Raw genomic sequence first — 23,784 nt, forward strand, 5'->3', positions numbered from 1 at the left:
GGCAGGCAGGTGTTCAGCCACCTCCAGGAAAGCTGGGCTCCATCACATGTGATGGTGACTTGGGAAGACAAACACCGTCAATCTGAACATCTCCCCCTTCCTTCTTCTTCTCCTGGCTTTATATGCTGAGCATTATATCATGTGGTATGGAATATGCCCTTTGGTCAGTTGGGGTCACCTGTCCTGGCTGTGCCCCCTCCCAAATTCTTGTGCACCCCCAACCTACTCGCTGGCAGGATGGAGTGAGAAGCAGCAAAAGCCCTGACTCTGTGCGAGCACTGCTCAGTGATAATGAAAATATCCCTGTATTATCAATACTGTTTCCAGCACACATCCTAAACATAGCCCCATACTAGTTACTGTGAAGAAAATTAAGTCTATCCTAGCCAAAACCAGCAAATTTGTACACATAATGGCCTCAAAATATTTGGAGAGGTGGGAGGTAGCATTCCCGTTTCCTAAGAAATGTTGAATTTAGTAAAATGAAGCAACTTCACCCACTTGATAGTCTCCTTTAAGATACACTATAAACAATACTGAAAATTGTGTTTGCCCCTGGTATTAGAACACAGGAGAGACAGAAAGAGGTGTTTTCTAGGAGAATCTTTTTGTGTGTGCATTAATGACTGGAACAGAAGAGTGAGGCACAACTGTTTGAATCTGGCAGTTTAACACTATCCATTTCTGGAATAGTCTTGGAGAGCGTTCTGCATGAACGAATCCTCGAGAAAGTTATGGCTTCTGTGTTTTTACAGTGAATTACATTTTTTCTTAAAATATGCATGATTTACAAAACATTTTAAAATGCTATTTTTGCCTCCGTTTTATAAAATTCGTCTTCACAGATAAGCTTTTGGGTGTTTTTTGGTGCGTTATATCAAATGTGAGGACCGTTTTGAGATAAATAAATCTGATGTTTTCCTGTAGCCCTGACCAACACTGTAGTCTGGATTTGCAGTAATTATTTCTCAGTATAATTGCTGAAATTTCTTTCTCATGAATTCTAAGGGCATAATACAGTTTGCCTTATAAATATGTATAAATAAATATATATAAATCTTATATCACAGAGGCACTCAGAGGTTTTTAATTATGTCAGTTTGTATGGCTATAGACATTTCAAAGCTCTCCTTTGTGCTTTCTGTTATAAACATATTTTTTTTTCTTTTGAAGTCTGTGTGATATACATACTAGCAATTAAAAACCCAGCTCAGGCTTTGAGACACAAGGTCTTCTTAATTAAAACTCAAACAAAAGCTACAAGCAAAAGCCCCACTATATGATTAAGGTCTAAAGTGTTATGATACATTAGAATCATTGTTAACTGCTAGGATTTAAAAAATCAATACAGAGGGAAAAAGGATCAACTGGTTCCAATTAGTGAAACAAATGAAAGCATCCGACAAAACATACCAAAACAATGCAACCCAGAACCCCCACACCCAAGTCATTAAGAAATTGGTCCTGATTAGAAGGATACCATGGGCTATAAAGGTTTCTCACAATGTATTTATTACCATGATCCAATTAAGTGATATGTTTAGCTTTATGTTGTAGCTCTCCAAATCAGAGAAATATTTTTGTTTTGCCATTTGTCAAGTCATTAGCATTTTGTGTAATATGTTACAAAAGCTACATTTCCAGGTCTAACCTGACCTTCTAAATTAAGTGGTACCTTCTTGAATGACTGAATATTTCCTAAGCACTTTCAGCAGTTAATGTTTACGTACTCTTTAGTCTGATTTGCTTGAAGAAGGTAATGGATTCCAAAAGAAAAATATTTTGGTTAAACATACCATGCCACGTTGTATCTATTTGTTATGATTAAGGTACTGATATCATTAGTTAGACTAATCACTAGCATGAACTAGATTAATCTATATGGTCTTATGCCATCTTGACATTTTTTGGTATGAAATACTTTTCTCCAGATTCTGGATTTAAATAGACATACCCCAAACTGTACACACAGAGGGTATTTCTGTGGAAATGAATAAAGCTGCTCACTGTACATAGTGCTATTATTTAAATTATGTACATGTAAGTCTTGGCAGGATTGAAGCTGTACTTAGCTCAAAAAAAAAAGAAAAAGTGGTAAACATTTTTTGTCGCCCTGGTCTTTTGATCAGAGGGTCATATTTCAGTGGCACCTATCACAATCATGCCTCCTTCTAATGTTAAAAGTTAATGACTATTAGCATTTCCAGTTCTTAAAACTCCACAACTATAAATTACATTGTAATCAACCTTTCACGTAAATCAAGTTCTCCATATTGTTGAATACATTTTATAAATAACATCAACCAGGACGCATGCAGTATATTTCCAGGCACACAAAGAATTTATTACTTACCGCAATCACATGTATCTGTATAATTTTTACTTTGCCAGTGTATGTTCTAAGCTTAACAATTCAGAGCTAAATGTATGGAGTTTGTACTACACTGAAATCCACGGGGCGGCTCACTTATATGCTGTGTTCTATGCAACTGTGTCCCAAATAGTGTACTAAGAACTAGTATCAAGTGTTCATGAGAAAAAGAAAAAGAAGGATAATGATGCTAATAATACGGAACTTGAAACAGCAATACATTTATTAGACAGATTCAAAAATACTGATTTCTGGAATTTGATCCATTCTTCATTTGTACAAATAGTGACAAGAAAATGTATGGTATTAAAATGTGTTTATTTTCAAATGCTATTAATTTCTTAGCAGAAAAAGGGTTGAAAAATTAGAAATATGTTTTCTTCATTTTTCTTCAAAACTCTGCCATTTTCTTCTGTTGCGAGGCTGTTATTGCGTGTATATATAATTTTAGTTTTCATTATATCAGTAATTTTTTCCTGTAGTACAGAGTCTTTAACTGTGGTTGAAAGGGTTCTATGTTGAAGAAGTTTATCACTACTTAGAACTTAAGGCCTTCTCTTCTGACACTGGATGTCAGTGGCAAATTTTCTTTTGACTGAAGTCCCTCACCTTCAGCAAAATAAAGGTCCTACTGAAGACAAACATACAACTTCATATGAAAAAGCAAGTGCATGTGTAGGAGTTTGCACTGCTAAAACAAGAGCAGAAGCTCTATTTCTTGTGTTTCATCATGCTTCAGTGCTTTTGGCTTTTTGTTGCTGTAGATATATCAAGTAAAATTCTAATTAATGAATGTAAGCATCTATCTAGAAAGATGCACGTAGGTACAGTACTGAAAGGACTGAAATTTTTTGATTGATTTGGGTTCTGTGGAATCCTGTAGGTGTATTTCATCGCTCTTTTGTTGCAGGAGTTTCATATTAAGGAAATCTTTGATTTTAGTGCCAGATTTAAAGACCACACTATCCTGTAGTGTTCTGTCTCTATGGATACTGAACAATGTGGTTAAGGGCATAAGGAAAGGGCAAACATACAGTAATATTTCCTCAACTTACTCTTCCATTTTCCAAAAAAATTTGATTAATAGGCTTCTTGATTCAGAGGTGGTACATTCAGGTTTAATGGTCCTTGATAGAATTATCATCTATAAGCATGTCCAATTCCTTTTGAACCCTTTAATAGACAGCTGGAGAGTCTGTGGGGATAAGCTTAGCAGTTAACAATATGCTGTATATTTGAACCTAGTACCTTGTAGGTGTCCCCTACATTTTGCATTATAATGGACACAAATAGTTGTTCCCTGTTCACCTTCTCTGTTACATTGCATTCAGTTGTCTTTTCTCCAGGTTAAGAAGTAAAAATATATATTTATGTATTCCATAGATGAAAGCTGTTCTGCACTTTAGTCACTCTCATCACCCTTCTCTGCAGTTAATTCAGAAAGAAACCTTTAGCACAAAATAGCCCTACTCCGAGCAACATCAAATTTTGGCACCAATTAATAAGAACTGAGGTCTTGATGTGTGGATATTTCGTGGTAATGAGACCATCCCAATGACATCAGAGATACCAGTTGTTTTTTTTTTTTTTTTCTTAAGACACATGTAAAAATACCATATTTGGAACTTCACAAACTGTGGACTCAGAGATGGATCAGAAATGTCATCTCAAAAACTTAACTACTCAGAAAAAAATGAAGTACAAACACATTTGGGAAACTCACATGCAACTGAGAACAGCAAGATTATGAAGTGCAACCTGACACAACCACTGCCTCAAAAGCCTTAGCTCAATGAGAAATAGAAGAAGAAATACAAGAAGGGTTGTTCTTGTCCTCTCTAAACAAGTTGACCCTTTGGAAGAGGTTAACTCTCAGTATTTTTTTACAAGAGGTCTTGATTTGTCTAACTGACTCACCTCACTTCAGATCTGACCAATGATATCTGACAGTTTTCTGCCAAAGGGCAGATCTAGCCAAACTGGACTCATTTTCTTTGTTTTCACCTTCTCCTGCCATTATTAAAGTGATTTCAGGCTAATCGGGATCGACTTGCTCCAGTCAGGTCATTCATGATCCTGTTCTGTTACTTGCTGTGTGAATTGGCCTTAATTCACTGTGTGCCTTCTGTCTCCCCCTCAATATTTATTTTGAATTAAAGTGAATAATTTCTTTCTTTTCCATTCTCTCCAGCCCTTTTTTTTTCTTCGATTATGGCATGATTTGTCAATAGAGAAAATTTTCAAAACCACCCATAAGATGAGGTCTCATCAATAAATATGAATATACAAACTGTAAAGCAAAATGAGATAGCTGTATTGAAACAATTTCCATAGGAAATTTTTCTGAACAGAGGAAAAATAAATAGAAATCTATTAAGGACATGGCCTGCCCTGATGCTATGAGTGTATCATACATATTACCCTCTTTTTTAGCAAATTTATACCCAGGCATCTTGATCAGAAATCATTCTTTGTCAGTAGCTCTCACACTGAAATCCTATTATTAGATACATATTTTTTCTTACCCATTTTTCTTTAAAATACGGTTAGTGTGACCTACATATCCTAATACTCACCTTGGTTTGTGTCTATATGAATTAACAAAGTTTAATGTTATTGATGTTGTCATAAATGTTCCTTAAGAGTTATACAAGATTAAGCTGGGACCTGCTCAATAGCTGTTTAAAATTAGTTGCCCAAATATAGCGGTAATAAGTGGCTAACACACTCCTGTTGGAAATGAATCCTCGCATCTGTTAAGATTTGTTTGAATAGGTTTCCATCACAACAGGTGCATAATTATTTTATGAGTAAAATATTATCAGCCTTCCAAATTAGCCAGGGCAAAATGCAAGTTGTCTGATTAAATAATCAAACCCAATACTTAAAATGCATTTGATTTCCACAGGAATTTTAAGATGCTAAGTCCCAGTCTATCAGTGAAACTGTGATTGTTTGCAGCAGGCAAGTAGCAGCTTGTAGAGTATCCTGTTTGGTATGTTTTACATAATTCATCCTACATTATACAAGACAAAACCACTAAAAAAGCATATAATAATAGGTTTTACTTCTAGTCAAACAATTTTAATCTACCAATGAAGGTATTATGCTGTGCATTAAAATCAGAAAAAAAGTGGGCCTGTAATGGAAAATAGTTTGAAAGTGTTCTGCATTCAATTAGGAGGCACATCAGTTTAGAAATATAAAACCTGGTGGTGTTTTTTAAATAATTTAGGTTATGAAGGAGAGGGAAAAAAGGAAAATCCTCTGAATCTGAAGTGCAGCTCGCAGTGTGGAGATCACATATGTCACCAGTTACTGAATAGCTCAGTAAACAGAATGACTCAGAGACCCAAGAAATGGGTAAAATCTGAAACAGTAGGTTCACCACAAATGGAAAACTTAGCAGTGCAGCTGTCAGATGCACATTATATACAGGTAGCTGTTTGTTTTCGGATCTGAATCCATTTGTCAGTCAAGGCATGCTATGAACCAGGAGATGGGATCTCAAATACAAAACCACAAAGTCAGAGACAGCATCTGGAGGAGCTCCAAGCCACAAAAATTAGGGAAGAAGCACAGAGGGAACAAAAACTGTAAATGCTTGCATGGATTCTGCCTCTATATACATTGAATTTAAATAATTGTGTTGATACATCAGTAATAATAATTGCTGATAAAAATTATAGTCCTTATTTTGGGCAGCAATATGTTTTACTAAATGTGAAATTAAATGCAATTTGTATTAATTATGGATAATATGAAAGTATGTAAGTGGTTGACATTTCCAACATTTTTAAACATACTACTATGTGTGAAGATACGTCTTTGCATTTGTTTTGACTTGGAAATACTGTAGACTGATATATGACCCTAATGTGTTCTGTGCAAATAAGATCACAGTTCTAACCCCTAAGATCAGAAAATTATTTATAGACAAGGTTCACCATACTTTGAAATTCAGTTACGGGATTTGATCATTAATGTAACTGTTTACTAGATGACTGTAGTTCTCTCTGAAAGCTGGTATACAGTATTTTTACAGATACCAAACGAAAACCTCCTGTTAAAATGCAGATGGTGTACTCAGGTTGCAGGATTTCAAAAGTAGTGTGTACAGAGATTTTATGTAGGTTTGTACAACTTCAGTTGTACAGCCTCTTACAGAGGCTTCAAGTTTTGATTGGTAACATCAGAGGAATACAAACAGAGGTTTACTAAGGAAGGTAAAGAAAATGAAATAGGCACAACTTTTTTTTTTTTTTTTTTTAAATTCAGGTTCATTAGGAATCACCGAGTTCTTTTAAACTTGTAACTGAAATAACTTCTTTTTACCTTCACTGCATTATTCTGGTGCCAGGATCCATTTGCCTATGTATTTTGAGATTCTGTACTAGTCACAGGACGACTGCAGATTTTCTTTTAGGGGCTGTAGTGAATAGAGAGTTCCCACATTAGGGTGTGTTTGTAAATTATTTAACCCTCTTCTCTATTTTGTTGTTGTTTTCTTCACCATCCAAGGGTGTCTCAAACTTCAGCTGTAGACGGGGGTGCCCACTTCTGAAATGTAAGGATTTTTCTAAAAAGACATACTTTAGCCTATCAGGTTACAGTCTGCCACTTTTCAAGATAACAGTGATTGAAAAAGGCACTTTGGGTCTCTCTGCATACTCTCAGATAACATATCCCACCATCAGATGAAGACGAACACTTGGTGCTAAGAGCTGGCTGTCGGTGGGCCATAGTGAGAAATCTCCATCTGCTGACCCGGATGCACAGAGCTAAAGTTTGGTTAATTTCACAGATAGACAAGTTTCTTCTCTCATTTTTCCTCTTCCTGTTCCCTTCCGTGTTTATTGTGCTAGCAAACACTGAGAAAAACACTTTTCAGAATTATAGTTACAGGTATTGGAAGGGCTATGGTGATATTTATATCACCTGTGACAAAATATAGATGTTAATTGCACATCAGCTGAATCTACCCTAAGAAAGGTACCTAGTGAGAGATATGCCTGTGTAAAATGTTTGAATGCATTAAATATCGAAATTAATATGAAGTTCAAGTTTGGAAGTGAGGAAAAACTGAAGTCTTATGTAAAGAAAATGAATGTTGTTTGACTTGTTTTAGTGAAATAGTGTTAGCAAAGGAGCAAAGTATCCCTTGCAGTAGGCTGACTCCAGCACTTGCAGTGTGATCTGTACAGGGAGAAAACTGTTCTTCACTGACCAAAGTCAGATCCTACAGACCAGCTGGTGTCATCAATGCCAGGGCTGAGTCTGCAGCTACTATTCAAAATGCTAACATTTGTAGACCCAGTTTCTGTGATGGTTCTTAACAACCTCTGAGAGGTGTGTATTTTGTTTTTTTTTAAACAAATCTAGCATATTATCTTTCATTTGAGTTCTGAAAGAGTTCATTTTCTGTTGTTCGTGCACTCAAGATATATGGTATTTATTTAATGTTCTTGTCTGACAGCTAGAGGATAGGTAATAGTTAAATGATACTGTGTGAATTAGAAGGTTAATTGGTAAACTAGGTAATGCTTTTGCCATGCATACCTATTGAGGCTTTTGCAGTAGTGCTCTTTTTTGTTAGTGTCAGCTATGTCATAGCAGGCGTAGGGTTGTGCAGTTGGTTAAGCAACTGTGAAAGTCACTCCTCTTAAAGTATATACACTAAATTAATACCTAAAGCAATACTGAGTACTTGAGTTATTAAAAATCTATAATTTTTCACATAGGGAAATAAACGTGAATGCGTGTGTGTGAGTGTTGCCTTATAAATGCATTTTCTGTATTGTCTTCGCATGTCAGATTAGTATTCATTCAAGGTGATCTTATATGGACTTTTGTTTGTATATGTTGGGTTCATGGTATAACTGCAAGCTTACTGCAAGCTATGCTTTACTGTAAGATGCTGAGGTCCCCTAAATGCAGGACATTCAATGTACACAAGAGCAGAAAAATCTAACCTTTGCTGTTACATATTAAGTTATATGCTAGAATTTAGCTATAAGGGTGCAGTTGAAAACCTTTTTCTGCTAAGGTTATTATCTGTGTGAAACTCAAAGTGAGCAATGTAGGGTTTTGACTGAAATACATCAGCTCTAAGCCTGTGTATACGAACCTTCACACAGATCCAGATTCTCACGTTCACTAGCTGGTGTTGCACATCAGAGAAGTAAATGAAGCTACTTTTACATTAAGGAAAGACAGTTGGTTGGCCCATAGGTATGAGTTCCTATACAGGGTAAACAAATCTTTATATAAAGTCATCAAATACTGTATCCGAATGGCTAAAGTTGCTACCCGTTCTCTCTCTCCTGCCCTGCAGTGGGATGGGGGAGAGAATCAGAAAAAAAGGTAAACCTCATGGGTTAAGATAAAGGTGATTTAATAGGACAGAAAGGAATAATAATAATAATAAAGAGTTTTATAGAATGAGTGATGCACAGTGCAATTGCTCACCACTTGACTGATATCCAGCCAGTTCCTGAGCAGCAGTTGCCCCCCCTCCATCCCCCGCCCAGTTTATATACTGAACATGACGTCATATGATATGGAGTATCCCTTTGGCCACTGTGTCAGCTACCCTGGCTGTGCCCCCTCCCAGCTTCTTGTGCATCTCCCCACTGGCAGAACATGGGAAGCTGAAAAGTTTTGAATTACAGAATCACAGAATCGACTGGGTTGGAAAAGACCTCAGAGATCATCGAGTCCAACACTTGGTCCAACTCTAGTCTGTTTATTAGATCATGGCACTAAGTACCATGTCCAATCTCAGTTTAAAAACCTCCAGGGATGGCGGGTCCACCACCTCCCTGGGCAGGCCATTCCAATGCCTGACCACTCTCTCTGTAAAGAATTTCTTTCTAACATCCAGCCTAAATTTCCCCTGGCAGAGTTTAAGCCCGTGCCCCCTTGTCCTATTGCTGACTGCCTGGGAGAAGAGACCAATCCCCACCTGGCTATAACTTCCCTTCAGGTAGTTATAGAGAGTGATGAGGTCACCTCTAAGCCTCCTCTTCTCTAGACTAAACAACCCCAGCTCCCTCAGCCTCTCCCCATAGGTCTTATGTTCAAGTCCCTTCACCAGTCTTGTTGCTCTTCTCTGGACCCACTCCAGCACTTCAATGTCTTTCCTGAACTGAGGGGCCCAGAACTGAACACAATACTCCAGGTGTGGCCTCACCAGTGCAGAGTACAGGGGAAGGATCACTGCCCTTGTCCTGCTGACCACGCTATTTTTGATACAGGACAGGATACCGTTGGCCTTCTTGGCCACCTGGCCACACTGTTGGCTCATGTTGAGCTTCCTGTCAATTAGTACCCCCAGGTCCCTTTCTGTCTGACTGCTCTCCAGCCACTCTGCGCCCAGCCTGTAGCGCTGCAGGGGGTTGCTGTGACCAAAGTGCAGCACCCGGCACTTGGCCTTATTGAACTTCATCCCATTGGAATCAGCCAATTTTTCCAGTCTATCCAGATCCCTCTTCAGAGCCCTCCTGCCTTCCAGCAGGTCGACACTCCCTCACAATTAATACAAGCACTACTTAGCAACAGCTAAAACTTCAGTGTGTTACCAACATTGTTCTCATACTAAATCCAAAACACATCACTATAGCTGCTACTAGGAAGAAAATTAACTCTATTCCAGCCAAAACCAAGACAGGTATAAAAAAGATAAAAACAGCCAAACATCCGTTTGACTCCAGCAGTAATCATAAATGGACACAGAGGAGCAAGGAAGAACAGGGAAAGAATATGCTTTCAGGCTAACATTATCCCAACCTCTGACTATTTTCATTTCCAAGGATTTCCTGACCTTGATGTGGTTTGTTAGTTTTGTATCAGTCACCTAGATCTTGCTTCCCCCCTTCCAACTACTTGTCCAGTCTACACTTGAGCCTGTATGAAACTTTGAGCCCACAGCATCTTTTAGGAAGATATTCCATGGTTCTAGTGTCTACTGTGCAAAGAACCACCTCAGATGAAAATCAACTGAAAACTTTTAAAGTGATGTTATGCATTTCAGACACAGCTACCTCATATGTTAAAATAGCATAGAAGACATCATCTGAGTCAGTGGGTGTTGGATGCTTAATGCATTTTTAAAAACGTGGCCATAGATCTACCTGCAATGGTAAGAGTCCTAAATCTCTTTAAAAAAACCCATCCCAGAGACACCTAAGCAAAAATACGCAAGATGTTCACAGATGCGGGCAGACTGAAATTTTGGTGTATATTTAAAATTAATAGAGCATAAAATACATTATTTAAGTGCAAAAGTATTTTGCAGTCACAATCAGCCTTAATCTTAGTGGGCAGTATCTCAGCATCACAGTTACACTCATGTAATTTCTGAGAAACACGTCAGAAACATTGCATCTTTTTGCAATAGGTGTGTTGTTCTAGACATAGCTCATTTTTTTAATAGGACACTTAAAAGGAAGGTGATTAACTCTCAAAACCATTTGAGAGAAGTCTCAGCAGAAATTTGTTTTCCCTGCTCCTTCTTCATTTGTGGTTTTTGTTTTAGTGTCTTGTTATGAGGGAAAAATAATGCTGAAATTGCAGTCACTGTAGAAATAAAGTAATGAAAATGCAACTCAGACAATGTTCTATTGTCTCAAGGAGAGAAGAGTTAAGGGATCCTGATTTCTTAAATGCATCCCAGGTCTATGTATAATATATTGAATTAGAATGCTGTTATAATGGAATTCAAAACCTCTCGGTGTGTTTCCTACATGCTCCCAGTGCTTCAAGATTTATTCTGAATTATCTTTAGACTGTGCTTAAAATTGTGCCTAAATTCAGGCCTTCGAATATTAAATTATGTCTTTTGAGTAGGCAATGTTTATGTTTTCATTCTGAGTGATCCTGTTTGAGTGGTAGAATACCTATATAAGCACGAAAAAATAACATGATACCGCTCTCTGGCATGGGACTGTGAAGAATTTCATTAGCAGTGATTCTGTAGTGAAGGGCTGTGTTAAATGTTTTGGTTTGTGATCAACTACGTATACAAATAAATTGAATTAAGAAAATTTCCAACTGTACTTTTAGTTGCTTCTAAGAAACATCTGGCTAAACATAGTCATGCTTGTGGTTAAAGTACAATTATGCCAGAACACTCTTAGAATATGTGTGGAACTTCAGTCTGCAAATGTAGGCCATGTCCTTTGTGCTACGGTTGATGTGAATTAGGAGGTTTTTCTGCAGTTAGAAAACTTGACTGATCATAGGAGCATGACAAACTTGTCATAGAATTCTAATTTGTTCTAGAATGTGTTCAGTTCATTTATTTATTTATTTATTAAATAAACCTTGCAGGAACAACGAGCATAATTTACTTGTTTGGTTTTTGTTTCTCCTACCCGTACAGTGAGGCTGTGATTATTTCCAAAGACCTACGATAATTCATATTTGTAGCATTAATAGGTTCTGCTGAATTGGTTTTACAGATTACTAGGTTGTGTGTAGCAGATAAGAAGCACTTTCAATTTATAACTGTTTGATTATGAAAGAAATTTAGAATAATATTCAGATTTACAAGCCTGAAGCTGCCAATTTTGACCACCTAATGCCATTATTAATGAACATATCAATGGACCTGTTTCAAAGCCCACTGAAATAAGTGTAAATCCTTCAACTGACTTCTGTGGGCACATTTTAAATGTAGAAAATGTTGTTGCTTTTCCATACATATCAAAGGCTTTTGACTAAATTGTCTCTTCTCTGATGAAGTAGGAAGTTTCTTCTTTAGAGCTTCCATGACAGACAGGCTATGCTAATGTCCTTGTTTTGCAATAAACTTTGCTTCTTCATTACTTATCACCAGAGGCAATAAAAATCTTCAGAGGCAAATGTAAGTTTTTCATTGATATACTTGTTTGTATTTGTAAGACATGAAAGATGAACATGTAATTAAGATCAAAATTAAAATTTATATTTAAAGTATATAAATCTTGCAGTACTAATACTCCTCATATTTATATTTAGACATTTCTGTGTGGTGTAGCTAATAACTACTAACTAAAAACTCATGGAAGCAACTTATTTAACAAGATATAAAAAGTAACTGCAAGACATCATAAGTCAAAGCATGTTTCACAAGGGCATGTCTCCTCTCTTGTGTATATTGTGCATTCTGGATGCAGCAGAAGACATGCATTTGGGTTACAATTTTGAGCATAGGAAAAGAGGCAAGATTCCTAGAGTGTTTTGGAGTGGATTCCTCAGTGCTAGCTTTGAGGCAAATGAACTCCAATAATTGAATTTTAATATGTAATTCAATTAGCCTTTTTGATGAAAAAGCTGCAGTGGCACCTATGGAAAGGATCTCTTCCCTTCTTGCACCCATAGATAAAAGTATTAATTCCTGTCCTTGTTCACATAGACCTTCTTAGTACATAGATGCTGATGTTCAATATAAGGCAGCACATCATCCTCCTCACTCCACAGGAGAAGATACAGTGTTTATGTATTTTTTCACCTGTTTTGCACATGTCCAGCTGCTGGAGTACACATGCAAGTTAGAGGGACTTCACATTGTCTCACCATCGCCCCATGTATGTATTTATAGACATTACAGTGTAAGGTATTCCCCAGTATTTAAAGAGAAGATTCATGTTATTTCTGCAAATACTGTAACAAAAAGCAGAAAAAAAAAAAAAAGCATATTAAAAATCTCCTTTTCTGTAGCTTGCTTTTTAAAATGGAAAACTTAACTGAAACAAATGATTATTTTTAATCTTTCATTAATAATCTGTAGTTTAGACAATGTGAGAAGACAGCATAAAAAAGCAAAAGCTTCTTTTACATCATGAACTTCTTTATGAAGAAAAAATATCAGCTAACAAAATCACAAGTAACTTTAAGTCTTGTTTTACAGGGAAATTAATGTCATCGCTTTCATACAAGCTATACTCATCAAATAAGATATTAAACTAACTTCCTCTAAAGTCAGCTTCCTTCCAGTCATTTTTATGCATGTACATATACAATTCTCTTTCCAGAATAAGATTAGATAGAACAGATATTCAGTTCATCGTTGTGATTGATGATACAATTTTTAATTGGAGAGCTTTTCCTTCCAAACAAGTGCTTTTTTGCACTTGCACCGCAACAGGAAGAAATACTAGTTTAAAAATAATGAAAAATTGTATAGATCACTTGGAATTGTGTCATGTTTACATAATAAAAAAATAAGATTCATTTTGAAGAGTATCATAGTATGCAGAAATCACTTGTTACAGTTAAAATGGAAACAAAACGATTTTTATCCAGCTGTACGCTCTTATGAAAGAACAATCAATGAAATGGAGCAATTTCAAAATCAGTCCTGAATTCCCCATGTACATGTTTTTCTCCAGCAGATTCCTAATCTCTTCATGTTAGTTGATAAGATCCTGCTTGCTTCAGACTCTCAGTCGTGACTCCCAACCTTGTAATTCCAGAGAAGGTGCTACCTGTGATTGTATACAAGCAAAACGAAATATGGTTTAACATCTAAACCAGAAAGTTACAAGAAAGTATCTTACGCCTTTTACTGCAGTGTTTTATATGAATATTAGCAATGGCTCATCATTCATATGTCCGACCATCTATTCCTCCATATCAAGGCACGGGTGCAAATGTTCATCTAGAACAAAAATATTTTTCTTATTTTCTGGAAATGAAGGGTAGGGATTTTCCATTGATTTCAAATATCTAAGCTATTATTTAACTAAATTATGATATTGTGACACTGCTAGTGCAGCAGAACTCCATTCAGTAAATTCTATGAATCAGAAGAGAAAAAAAAAATGAAAGAATTATTCAGAAAGCAAAATGTTTAGCTAGTGTGAAATGTGGGGCAGTATTTCTCTGTGTAAGCAGCTCAGTCTCAGTTTCATATCTGTAGTTTCACATTAAGCCATAAGCTGCTCATGGAGAGAGGTAAGAATTGAATAAGAAAGTGCATTTGAAATTTCTAATACTATGTACAGTTTTGTACATCAAACAATGCTGTTGGGACAAAGCAGTCTCAGAGCTAAAACTGAGATTTTACTATAGAATATGTGTGCATATAGGCTTCTTTACTAACATTTTGCATACCTAGCATAGGTAGATACAGAGAGATAGAATGTCATTAAGAACATTATTCTGTAATGTTCAACGATGAGATATTTTGCACTTCTCTTTGATGTGTCTGCTATGGGTCCGCTGAGAATTACAAAATTCAGCCAAAACTGGTGAAAGAATCTGTGTGTTTTGAGTCAGGTTCAGAGATAAAATAATAGGGAAAGTGAACAACTGGCTTCACTTGGTGTTTATGGGAACATGCACATCAGTTCTCACACTGTTGTATTTCTACTGAAGTTTCTGGGTCTACATGTATGTGTAAATAATGCAAAGTGAAAATTAGGCCTGCTGAGGTGTTGAGTTAAAGTGTAATGAAGAAGCTACCAGCACTGTGAACATTGTTGCTATTGAGAGACTTGATTTTTTCTGTTATTTAGTGCTTTTGTCCTGTCTTAGAAGGAAAAACTTCCATTCTCTCCATTACTCTATGAGACTTCCCTGTTTTATTATGTGAGACCTGAAAGCATTATAGGACAATTGGATTGGGATTAGTTGTACAGCCTTTGTAAATGAGAAAAGTTACAGAATTTAACTTTCAAACATTTTTAAAAATTATTTTCTCCTCTCCTTGAGGAAGACATAACCTTGGCTTGCTATTGGTTTTTATGCTTAGTGTGTGTTCTTTGATACGAAAAGGTGAACCAATCTCATGCCATTTTAACTTAAGAGATTAACATCCACAAAAAGAAAAAAAAAAACAAGCTGGTAAAGATGATCTGTGTGGTGATGTTTGTACAGAGAAGGTTCCCAAAAGTTTGTTCCTGCTGTGACATTTAAGTATTTCTGGCAGTTTCTGGCATCTCAGTGTAGTTTTTTACAAAAGATGAACTGTTATATAATTACTTCATGGTTAGGTTTTTTTTTTTTCTGCTTGTCAACTCTTTTCACATTCAATACCTGCCTTATCCTTTGGATTTTTTTATATTTTAGTATACCATTTCCTTCTGTTGTATGGCCTACAAACACAGTTTGGAATCTTTATTATTCCTGTCCTCAAAGTAACATCCTCCTCATGTTCCACCTCCCCAAGGTAGGGAAGTTCTGTCATCGTATTTAAATGGGAAAAACTGAAACTGCAGGTCAGGATATTTTTTCAGCTCTCTCAAGTCCAGAGTAAGTACCTTAAATGGACGGACCATCTTTCCTCCTCTCTTGTTTGTAATTTTTAATAACACAGATTTTGCTTTCTGTATAACACCACCTTGTTTATTTTGGTGTGCTATGCCCTGTCATACCTTCTTCTTAGTTAACAGACTAAAACTACTCATTTTTCTTTTCTCTTTACATCATATTTTAGTGTTTGTATCACTGTACAGATTACTCATAGCCTGTGGCCTCTGCTATATCATTATATTCTAATTCAGCAAGAACAGGTTGGCTGTGAGATTTTAGTGGCAACGTATAATATGTATTTCTCTGTTTATACCCAGTATTATCACATTTCTCACACATAGTCTGAACAGCTCGTATTGAGTATGTATGAAACATTTCTACACTCACTAGAAGCACTAAAGCATTAATAAATGAATCTATACTGACTGCTGAAAAACCCTAGGAATAATTTATTAAAAAATTGTCATCTTCTTTCTTCCACATGCACATGCATGAATTATCACTTAATATGTACTTCTAGCATTATTTAGAAGGTAAGGTGACAAGTATTTTTAAAATTTACATATATATGTGTATATATATATATGTATAAAGCAAACGATACCAAAGTAGAATATTATGTAAGAGATAGTAACAAAATCTCAAAACATAGTTGAAGTCCTCCAAGGCTTGTATCAGATACAGTTCTTCTTTTCATGTGTGTTAAAGAAAATAAAGAGTCCAAGAGATTTGTTGGAATTCTGTTTTTTTGCTGAGCGCGGGTTTGGAGGAGGGGGAGGCTGAAGCTCTGGCTAACATCACATTCTTTCCTACATTCCTGACATGGATTACATTTTAGGACTCAACTGTGGATTCACCATATCCCTAAAAATGGGGAGACGTATCATCGTGCTGCTCCATGAGCTGACCAGGGACTACTCAATCCAATCCTTTGCCTGGCAGATCACTTTGACAGTTTTGGAGGTGTTTGGCAATAACTTGTGAATAATTTATGTTGATCGGGTCATTGCAGTGTCCTTTCTTTTGAATGTATTAATTTACTTTGATTAAAACTGTTGAGAAAAACAGTCAAGGAAGAAAACCTTTGAATGTAAGATATTCCTCAGGAAACACTTGAGAATTGCTAAGAAACAACAAAAGAACAAAAAGTCCAGCAAATAGATGAGATAAAATAATGCTAAAGGCCATGAAAGAAACCTCAGAAGAGGTGGCTATTTGCAGGAGCAAATCTGAGATACAAGCATTTGCTGGGAAATGCTAAGGCAGGTAAGTCTGCCTTAGTTGCCATCCAATAATGACAAATCTTTAGGGGAAATAATCAGCTGGATTACTATATACGTTCCTGTGACTAAATTTGTTTGTAACGCAAAATAAAATTTTCTATGATTTGTGAAGTCTGAGGAAGGGATAAATCCTTCCAATTCTTTTGAGAAGGGAAAAAACAACTGAGTGTGACACTAAATGATTGAATAGGGCACAGTCGATGCTGAGCACTCAGAAGTGCAATGATAAAGTAAGGACCTGTGAGGGCACTTAGGCCCACAGGCTCCTGTCTCTAGCCCAGCTCAATGTCAGGGAGAGATCTGGATGTGGATCACTCTTTTGCATGGGTACTGTCTCCCCATATGTGTGGACGGGATGAAAACCTCAGTATGATCCAAACTAAAGGATGGAGAGTGCAGGACTCTGATGATTGCTGTGGGACACGCCAGCAGCACAGAGCCAGCGCAGTGGCTGTGGTGACGGAGGTGCAGTGAGCCCTGCAGTCCCGGCTCTCTGCCCTGTCCCTCACCTGGCTGTGGCCATACTGACATGGGAAAATGAAGGGTCAGCATGGCCTTACTCAGGTAATTTCATTTCCACTCGGCTACCTGCAATTTTATGGCTAGTGTAGGAAAGACAGTCCATCCTATGATAAGTTTAGGATTGTATTAAAACTCTCCTCTAAATCATGTTAGTTTAAAATTGTTCCCACCTAAGAAATGGCTTAAGCATCCAAGGTTTAGTATATGTGAAACAAGGGTGAATCCTGCAGATTGTCAGTAAAGCATTTTCATCCTTCTCATAAGCATAGCTAACTTAAGCTTTTTTTTTTTTTTTTTAATCTAACAGATTTTGCTCTACAGAATATTTTCAGTAGTTCCTGATATTAATTCCTGTTAGTGTTTATGGATCTAGGGTATTAATTTTTCCTTGCTCCAAGCTTAAAACTGAGAATAATTTTGAGACATAAGGAGGTGGGGTTCTAACACCTTCACAAGAGAAGCTGTCCAGTGTAGTTTGCATGCTGGACATGTTTGCTGTGCTGCCTTCTGCACTGGGATGCTACAAAGCACAATGGAAGCATTTATAAAACTTTTTATTGACTAAGGACTGGACAGTAGCATATGGGAACATCAACAATTGCTAACTGATCATGAAATAAAGAAATTTCAGTATTCAAGTGTTATAAAAAGAAGGGGGAAAAAAAGTCATTCAGAACTTAGTCATATTGGTTCAGCTGTTGTAACCAAAGACTGACAAGATAATAGAGGTCTTTGTGGCTGTTTTCTACTGAAATGCTTTATCTTTATGATGCACTTGGGGCCCTTTAGAGTGGAAAGCTTTTTAAACTGCTGTTGGAGTTAGAACTCAAATTAGATGCTATTGCAATGGCAAGGGGGCTCCTTAGTCAGGCAGCCCTCACAAAGTGACTTTTATCTCCGAACCCCTTCCATTAGATTGTTACTTTCTTCTGTTTTCCCTGTTTATTTTTGTTGACTTTTGCTGCCCTATTTTGTGGCATTTAAAAGGTGACCCAATCAAAAAAGGGTAAATGCTAAATGCTGGACAGAGCCTGTGAAGTAGAGACATCACAGCCTATCTGATGTGTGCTGCAGACTGCCGTGTTAGACAAAATGGTTTAACCAGGTTATCTCCGGGCAGCTAAGATCAAATACACTTTCTTTTATGTCTAGCATTGTGTTTTTGCTTTCTTTTCAAACAATGTCCATTAAAAAAAACCAAACCAAACCAAAACAACAATACTATCAGAGGAATTGATTCATAAAAGCTCTTTTTTTAAAAGAAAAAATTAAATGCTGAACTTGCTTAACATTATTCAAAATAAGTTTTGATTGTTGGTTTAATTGCTTTGGTTGATGATACTTTGGAGCTGCAGTTATGTGATTTAAAGCCCCTCTTAGTTTCTGGCAAAGTCCACAATTCTTTCTTGCATTACAGTCTCTTGATTTCATAAAAGTCACACTATGTGTTTATTCTGAAAACATAACAGGACTAATCATTTGTGATTTATTAATTTGTATTTCCTGTAAGTATATGGGGCAAAAGTTAGTTTAGATGCAGTGTATAAACACGGATGATATTTGTCATGCTTTCACTAATCACTGAATTCAAGAGAACCAATAATACTTTGCAGCTGTGTAGAGATTCCATGCAAAGATCTCAAAGCACTTCAGAAGAATTAACTAACCAGACATAAAACCCTCTGACTGGTAGTGTTTTACTCTGTGTACATGTTGGGAAACTAAGGCAAGCACATTCAAGAACCCACAGTAATTCTGTGTCGCAGATAAGAATCCGACTTCACCAAGCTTTGCATCATTCCTATAAATTTTGACTTATATATGACTCCAGTATTTTGTCTTTAACTTACTTGATAGAATACGTGCTTTTATCTTGTTTTCTTTTGGTGAGTGTCAAAGAGATTAGTTTAAATTATACTATGTAAGTCTAGGGGTCTATTTTTTGTTATTCCTTCACATTTTTTTTTTCCTTACCAGCAGTTATTACTTTGCCTCTATCTCATGACAACTTGCTACAAGGACAGTTCCAAATTTAACATTGAAAACCCTCCTGTATTTGTTGACATGCAGCTACATCTGTATATAGACTAAATATGTAGTAGGAGGTAATAGAAGTTTTGTAAGGTGGTAAACCAGAGGTTGCTATAGGAGCTATAGTTAAAATTTTTTTTCAGTGCTTAAAGAAATCTAGGTAGATAAAATACAAAATGATGTTTATGATTTTTATTAAATTCATGAGAAGATTAATGAAGATGTTTCTATTACTTTGTGTACTGGAATTTATGTAGTATTGTGGTGGGTTTCAAAAGAAGGGTTTTGCCACAAGCAGAATTCTTTCTGAATGTAATTTTGGACCACAAGTTGAACTCTTCCCTCTTTTTCAGCAGATTTATAGCTACTTTTTATTTTCTCACTCCTGGTTAGATTGACCTATGACCAGAATTTCTCAAAAGTTCTCTTTGATGCCTTAGTTCTGTTCAATCTGACCATTTTATCTCAATTTGTGCTCAAAAGCATACAAAAAAAAAGGGTAAAACAATAAGCACACAAGGAAAAATTAAGATATTGCTACAATGAAATGATTTTTCAGCTTATGATTATAATCACAAAAGCAAGAATATATAACCAAAGAACTATTAAAAAAAAAAAAATCAGTATTTTTTCTGAACTTTTGATGAGACTTACTGTTATATTTTAATTTTAAAAAGAAGTTCTCAAACCCTATCGACTTCCCACCAACACTCAAAATTTAAAATACTGCTGGTAAAGGGAGTTAATGGATCAAATTCACTATATCTGAAGTCACTGAAATAAAGGCCCCTAAGAAAAATGTGTCAATTTTAAAGGTCTTTCCTAACTGAAGACCATTTTGTGATAGAGCCAAAGGTTAATAAAATCAGTAGTGAATGTAGCAATTTTACAGATAAGCTATTCACAACAAGTGTAGTTACTTGAATAAAAAGCTAATTCAGTTCTAAAATGCCACATGCAGTAGCAGTGAATAGCTGCTTTTAGGTGCTTTCTGGAGGAGGATAAAATACAGAATCACAGCACTCTTCTTTTCCAGCATCCCTGGCTGCCTGTAAATTGCTGTGAATGGGACTGTAGGCTGACAGGCTCTATTAAGACAAACTGCCCTTCTCATCGGAGAGATAAAATAAATCAGGTGTTTAGTCAAATTAAAATACTTCAGATGGAGCAGGCCCTGGGGAGCACTGATCCACCTGACAAATCTGAGAGAAACTCAAGACAGATGTGTTTTGGGGATAAGGAAGACCCCATGGAAAAAAAAAATGCACTGCTGTCTTCAGAGTAAGAGAATAGGATTAGAACAGAAAGTGAGCTGTGATATATAATATTTTATGGAAGCTGGCATATATACTGTATATTTTTTACAAAGCTTTTTTGTTTTATCTGTATTTATGGCAAATACATTTTACAGATAGCTATATTTTTTATTTTATTTATAGACAGTTGTAGTCAGCAGAAGTGGTTTATTTACTGGTAATGAGTTTAGGAATCTCATTGCTTGCTGCAGTAAGTGGATGTAAAACAGATGATGATGGCACACAGCTACTGATGACCTCTCTTGGCCCAACCCGATCAGCTCAATCTGGTCTGCATTCTGAGCAAGTTGGTTTTTATTGATATTTAAACTGTGAAATAATGGTTGGGATTTTCCACTCTAAAATTAAATTATACCTCTCCCTCAGCTGTTCATACAACAGCATTCTGCGTTTGTGCTTTTTCTTGTCTTGAGCAGTGTTCAGTTAGGTGTCTTGCAGCTTCATGGAGGTCTCCTTATTCTCCAGGAGCACACTGTGCATTTTGTGGTCATCAGTTCTATTCTGTTGTTGGATTACATAGCGTAGTACAAATTAAAGAGTAGAGTACTTTAAATGGGGTCATTCGTTTCAGATGTGCTTCTCTGGGGGTGGGGGGAAGGAAAGAAAAACAATTACTATGAATTTGAATTCCTGAATAAGAACAGTTACTTCTTCCTGCTATTCTATAGAAGAAGAAGAATAAATGACCTTATAAATTTGCTGCAACCTTATCAAATGGTTCTAACTAATCATAGCAAAACAATCAAATTTTGTGGCTTTAGCAGGCACTTTTTGTCGTAGCTTTCTACTTATATTATGAAGCAAGTACGAAGTATACAGAATAATGTGGGAATGGAATAGGAGATTAATATCTGCTTTGGGTGTGTAAAATATTTTATGACTGTAAGATCAGAGGCCTGTGTTACAATGCCAGAGCTGCCTGACAGATGTGCAGGTCTCCAGCTGTGGTTTCCCAGGTGGCCATGCATGGCAGTCGGTATCATTTGAGGCAGCGGGTTTCTTCCCATTGCCTTTCTAAAATAGGTGGAGTGGTTGATCTCTTTTAGTCATGATGGGCAAGGGAGTTTTTCTTTGGCAGAACAGTCTTTCCTCCATGAGAATGAATTTCAGTATACAATAATGTATTCAAAAGCACCTTTGATTCATGGTGAAAAATCTTCAAGACTGAATAATACAGTTTAAGAGGGTTAGGTTAAGTCTATACTGAAGCTGCACATAATTGAACTGGTGTCAACAGTGTGGAGCTCAGTATGAGCTAATGGATCCTGGCAAGGCAGTGCAGACATTTTCATGGTTACATACCCACCTAAGCTTACTTTCAAAAATTTTTGTTGTTATTTTGAAACAGTTTTTTGCACAGAATTCTTTTATTGCTTCAGTCATACATATCACACTAAAGTTTTACAGTGGGTTAGTTTGAACAGTAGAGTGTCCTTCAGCTTTAACTTCGTGCATCCACCATACTTCTTGTGACTAAGAACACTGATAACCATTTCTAAAATTTCTGCTACAACAGGAGTTACTCATTCTTCCTTATCTGGAGACCTGTGTCTCATATATACTGAATTAAGATTTGGCACTGCAGGGAACTGAAAGATCAGTTTGTTGCAGACTCTTAAAACTAAGTAACAGTGGCTAAGAAAGTGAATATTTTCAGTTCTTTTTCTTGTTAAATGCAATTAAGAAATGTACAAAAAACCACATACCCTTTGTATTTGGGAGCTTGCGTTGTTAAGAGTACATGACTTAAGCCATGCAGTTTCTTATTCCCTTGAATGCAATTGTAGACAGAGCTTTTCTTGTGTGCTGCTTTCGCAAATGAAATTCTGTGTAAGAATAGTATTTGTCACATCATAGCACTATGTAAGTAGTAGAGCATCTTGGGTTTGAGGCCAGCTTGGCAGGAGTCTGTTTTGTCTTCCCTCTCCTTATGAAGCCTGTCAACCTCTTTCTTCTCTTCCCTAGAAGATATCAATCTTATTTCTGGGAAGAAGGTGGAGTCATAATTTTGGTGACAGTTTCTCCATTCCCTCCCAGGTCCTGTTCCTCACACATTTTCTTCCTCTTCAAAAGTCCCGTGGCTTCTTTATCACAGTCTTCTATTGTGAATGGAGGAAAGGAAATATGTGAATATCCTTTCTTGCGTGCAACTTCTCATATCATTGTGACAGATTACAGATCTGACTAGTTCTTGATTTGGTTCGCCTCTTCTCTCTCAGTTTTCCAGTACAACATAAAATTGCTTCATTTATCTGACTCGCAACTGTAAACCACTTTCAGATGTTCTTCCAATATTCCTGAACTGCTACCCTACTCTAATTATATTACCTCTTATAGAGCTGTGGGTCTGAGGTACTCACACAACGAAATGCAGTGTATGGCTCAAATTTGGAGCTGACATTGCTGTTTGTGACAGAGTAATATGTTCATACGTAGGATGGGATATTTTTGCATAGATTTGCAAAAGGACCCTGTAGTCTCTACTTAGGAGACCCATGCAATCTTCCTATAAACAGGCCATTAAGCATCATTAGGGCAAAGAATAAATGTACCGTAGTTTCATATTAATTAAGTACCCTCTGTAGAGTAAACTTTGAAAGTTAAATGAAAATTTTTAAGCCATTTTCTCAGGTTAGCCATTTCTCTTAGGGACAAGTAGAGCACATTTTTAATATGCATTCCATAACCAAAGATTACATTTACCCAAGTGACCTACCAGATATATGGGTATTTTAGAGAAATGATCAATAAACTATTAAATTGCTTCTTCCACTGAACAGCATCTTTTTTTTTTTTTTAAGCATTTTTACATACTTGGGTGAAAAAAACAACAAAATATATATAGTGAGGGAAAATGATGTCTAATAAACTGTGAATGTATTTATCACACTTGGCAGATTTAGATGGAAAAGTTATAGGGATCTGTACACAGTGCGTTGTTAATTACTCCTGTCAGAAAAAAAGAAATGGTCTATATCTTTTCTGCTCCAAGTTTTATTATATTCTCCACTGCTTAGAGCACAGC

General features: G+C 36.4%; 1 protein-coding gene across 17 annotated transcripts in view; it reads left to right on the forward strand.

Annotated features, from left to right (window-relative positions):
• Window positions 1-23,784, forward strand: part of SOX6 (SRY-box transcription factor 6) — a 375,354-nt gene that overhangs the window by 202,135 nt on the left and 149,435 nt on the right. The window lies entirely within an intron of this gene.

The sequence above is a fragment of the Streptopelia decaocto genome (assembly GCF_964273445.1).
Source record: "Streptopelia decaocto genome assembly, chromosome: 7".
NCBI lineage: Eukaryota > Metazoa > Chordata > Aves > Columbiformes > Columbidae > Streptopelia > Streptopelia decaocto.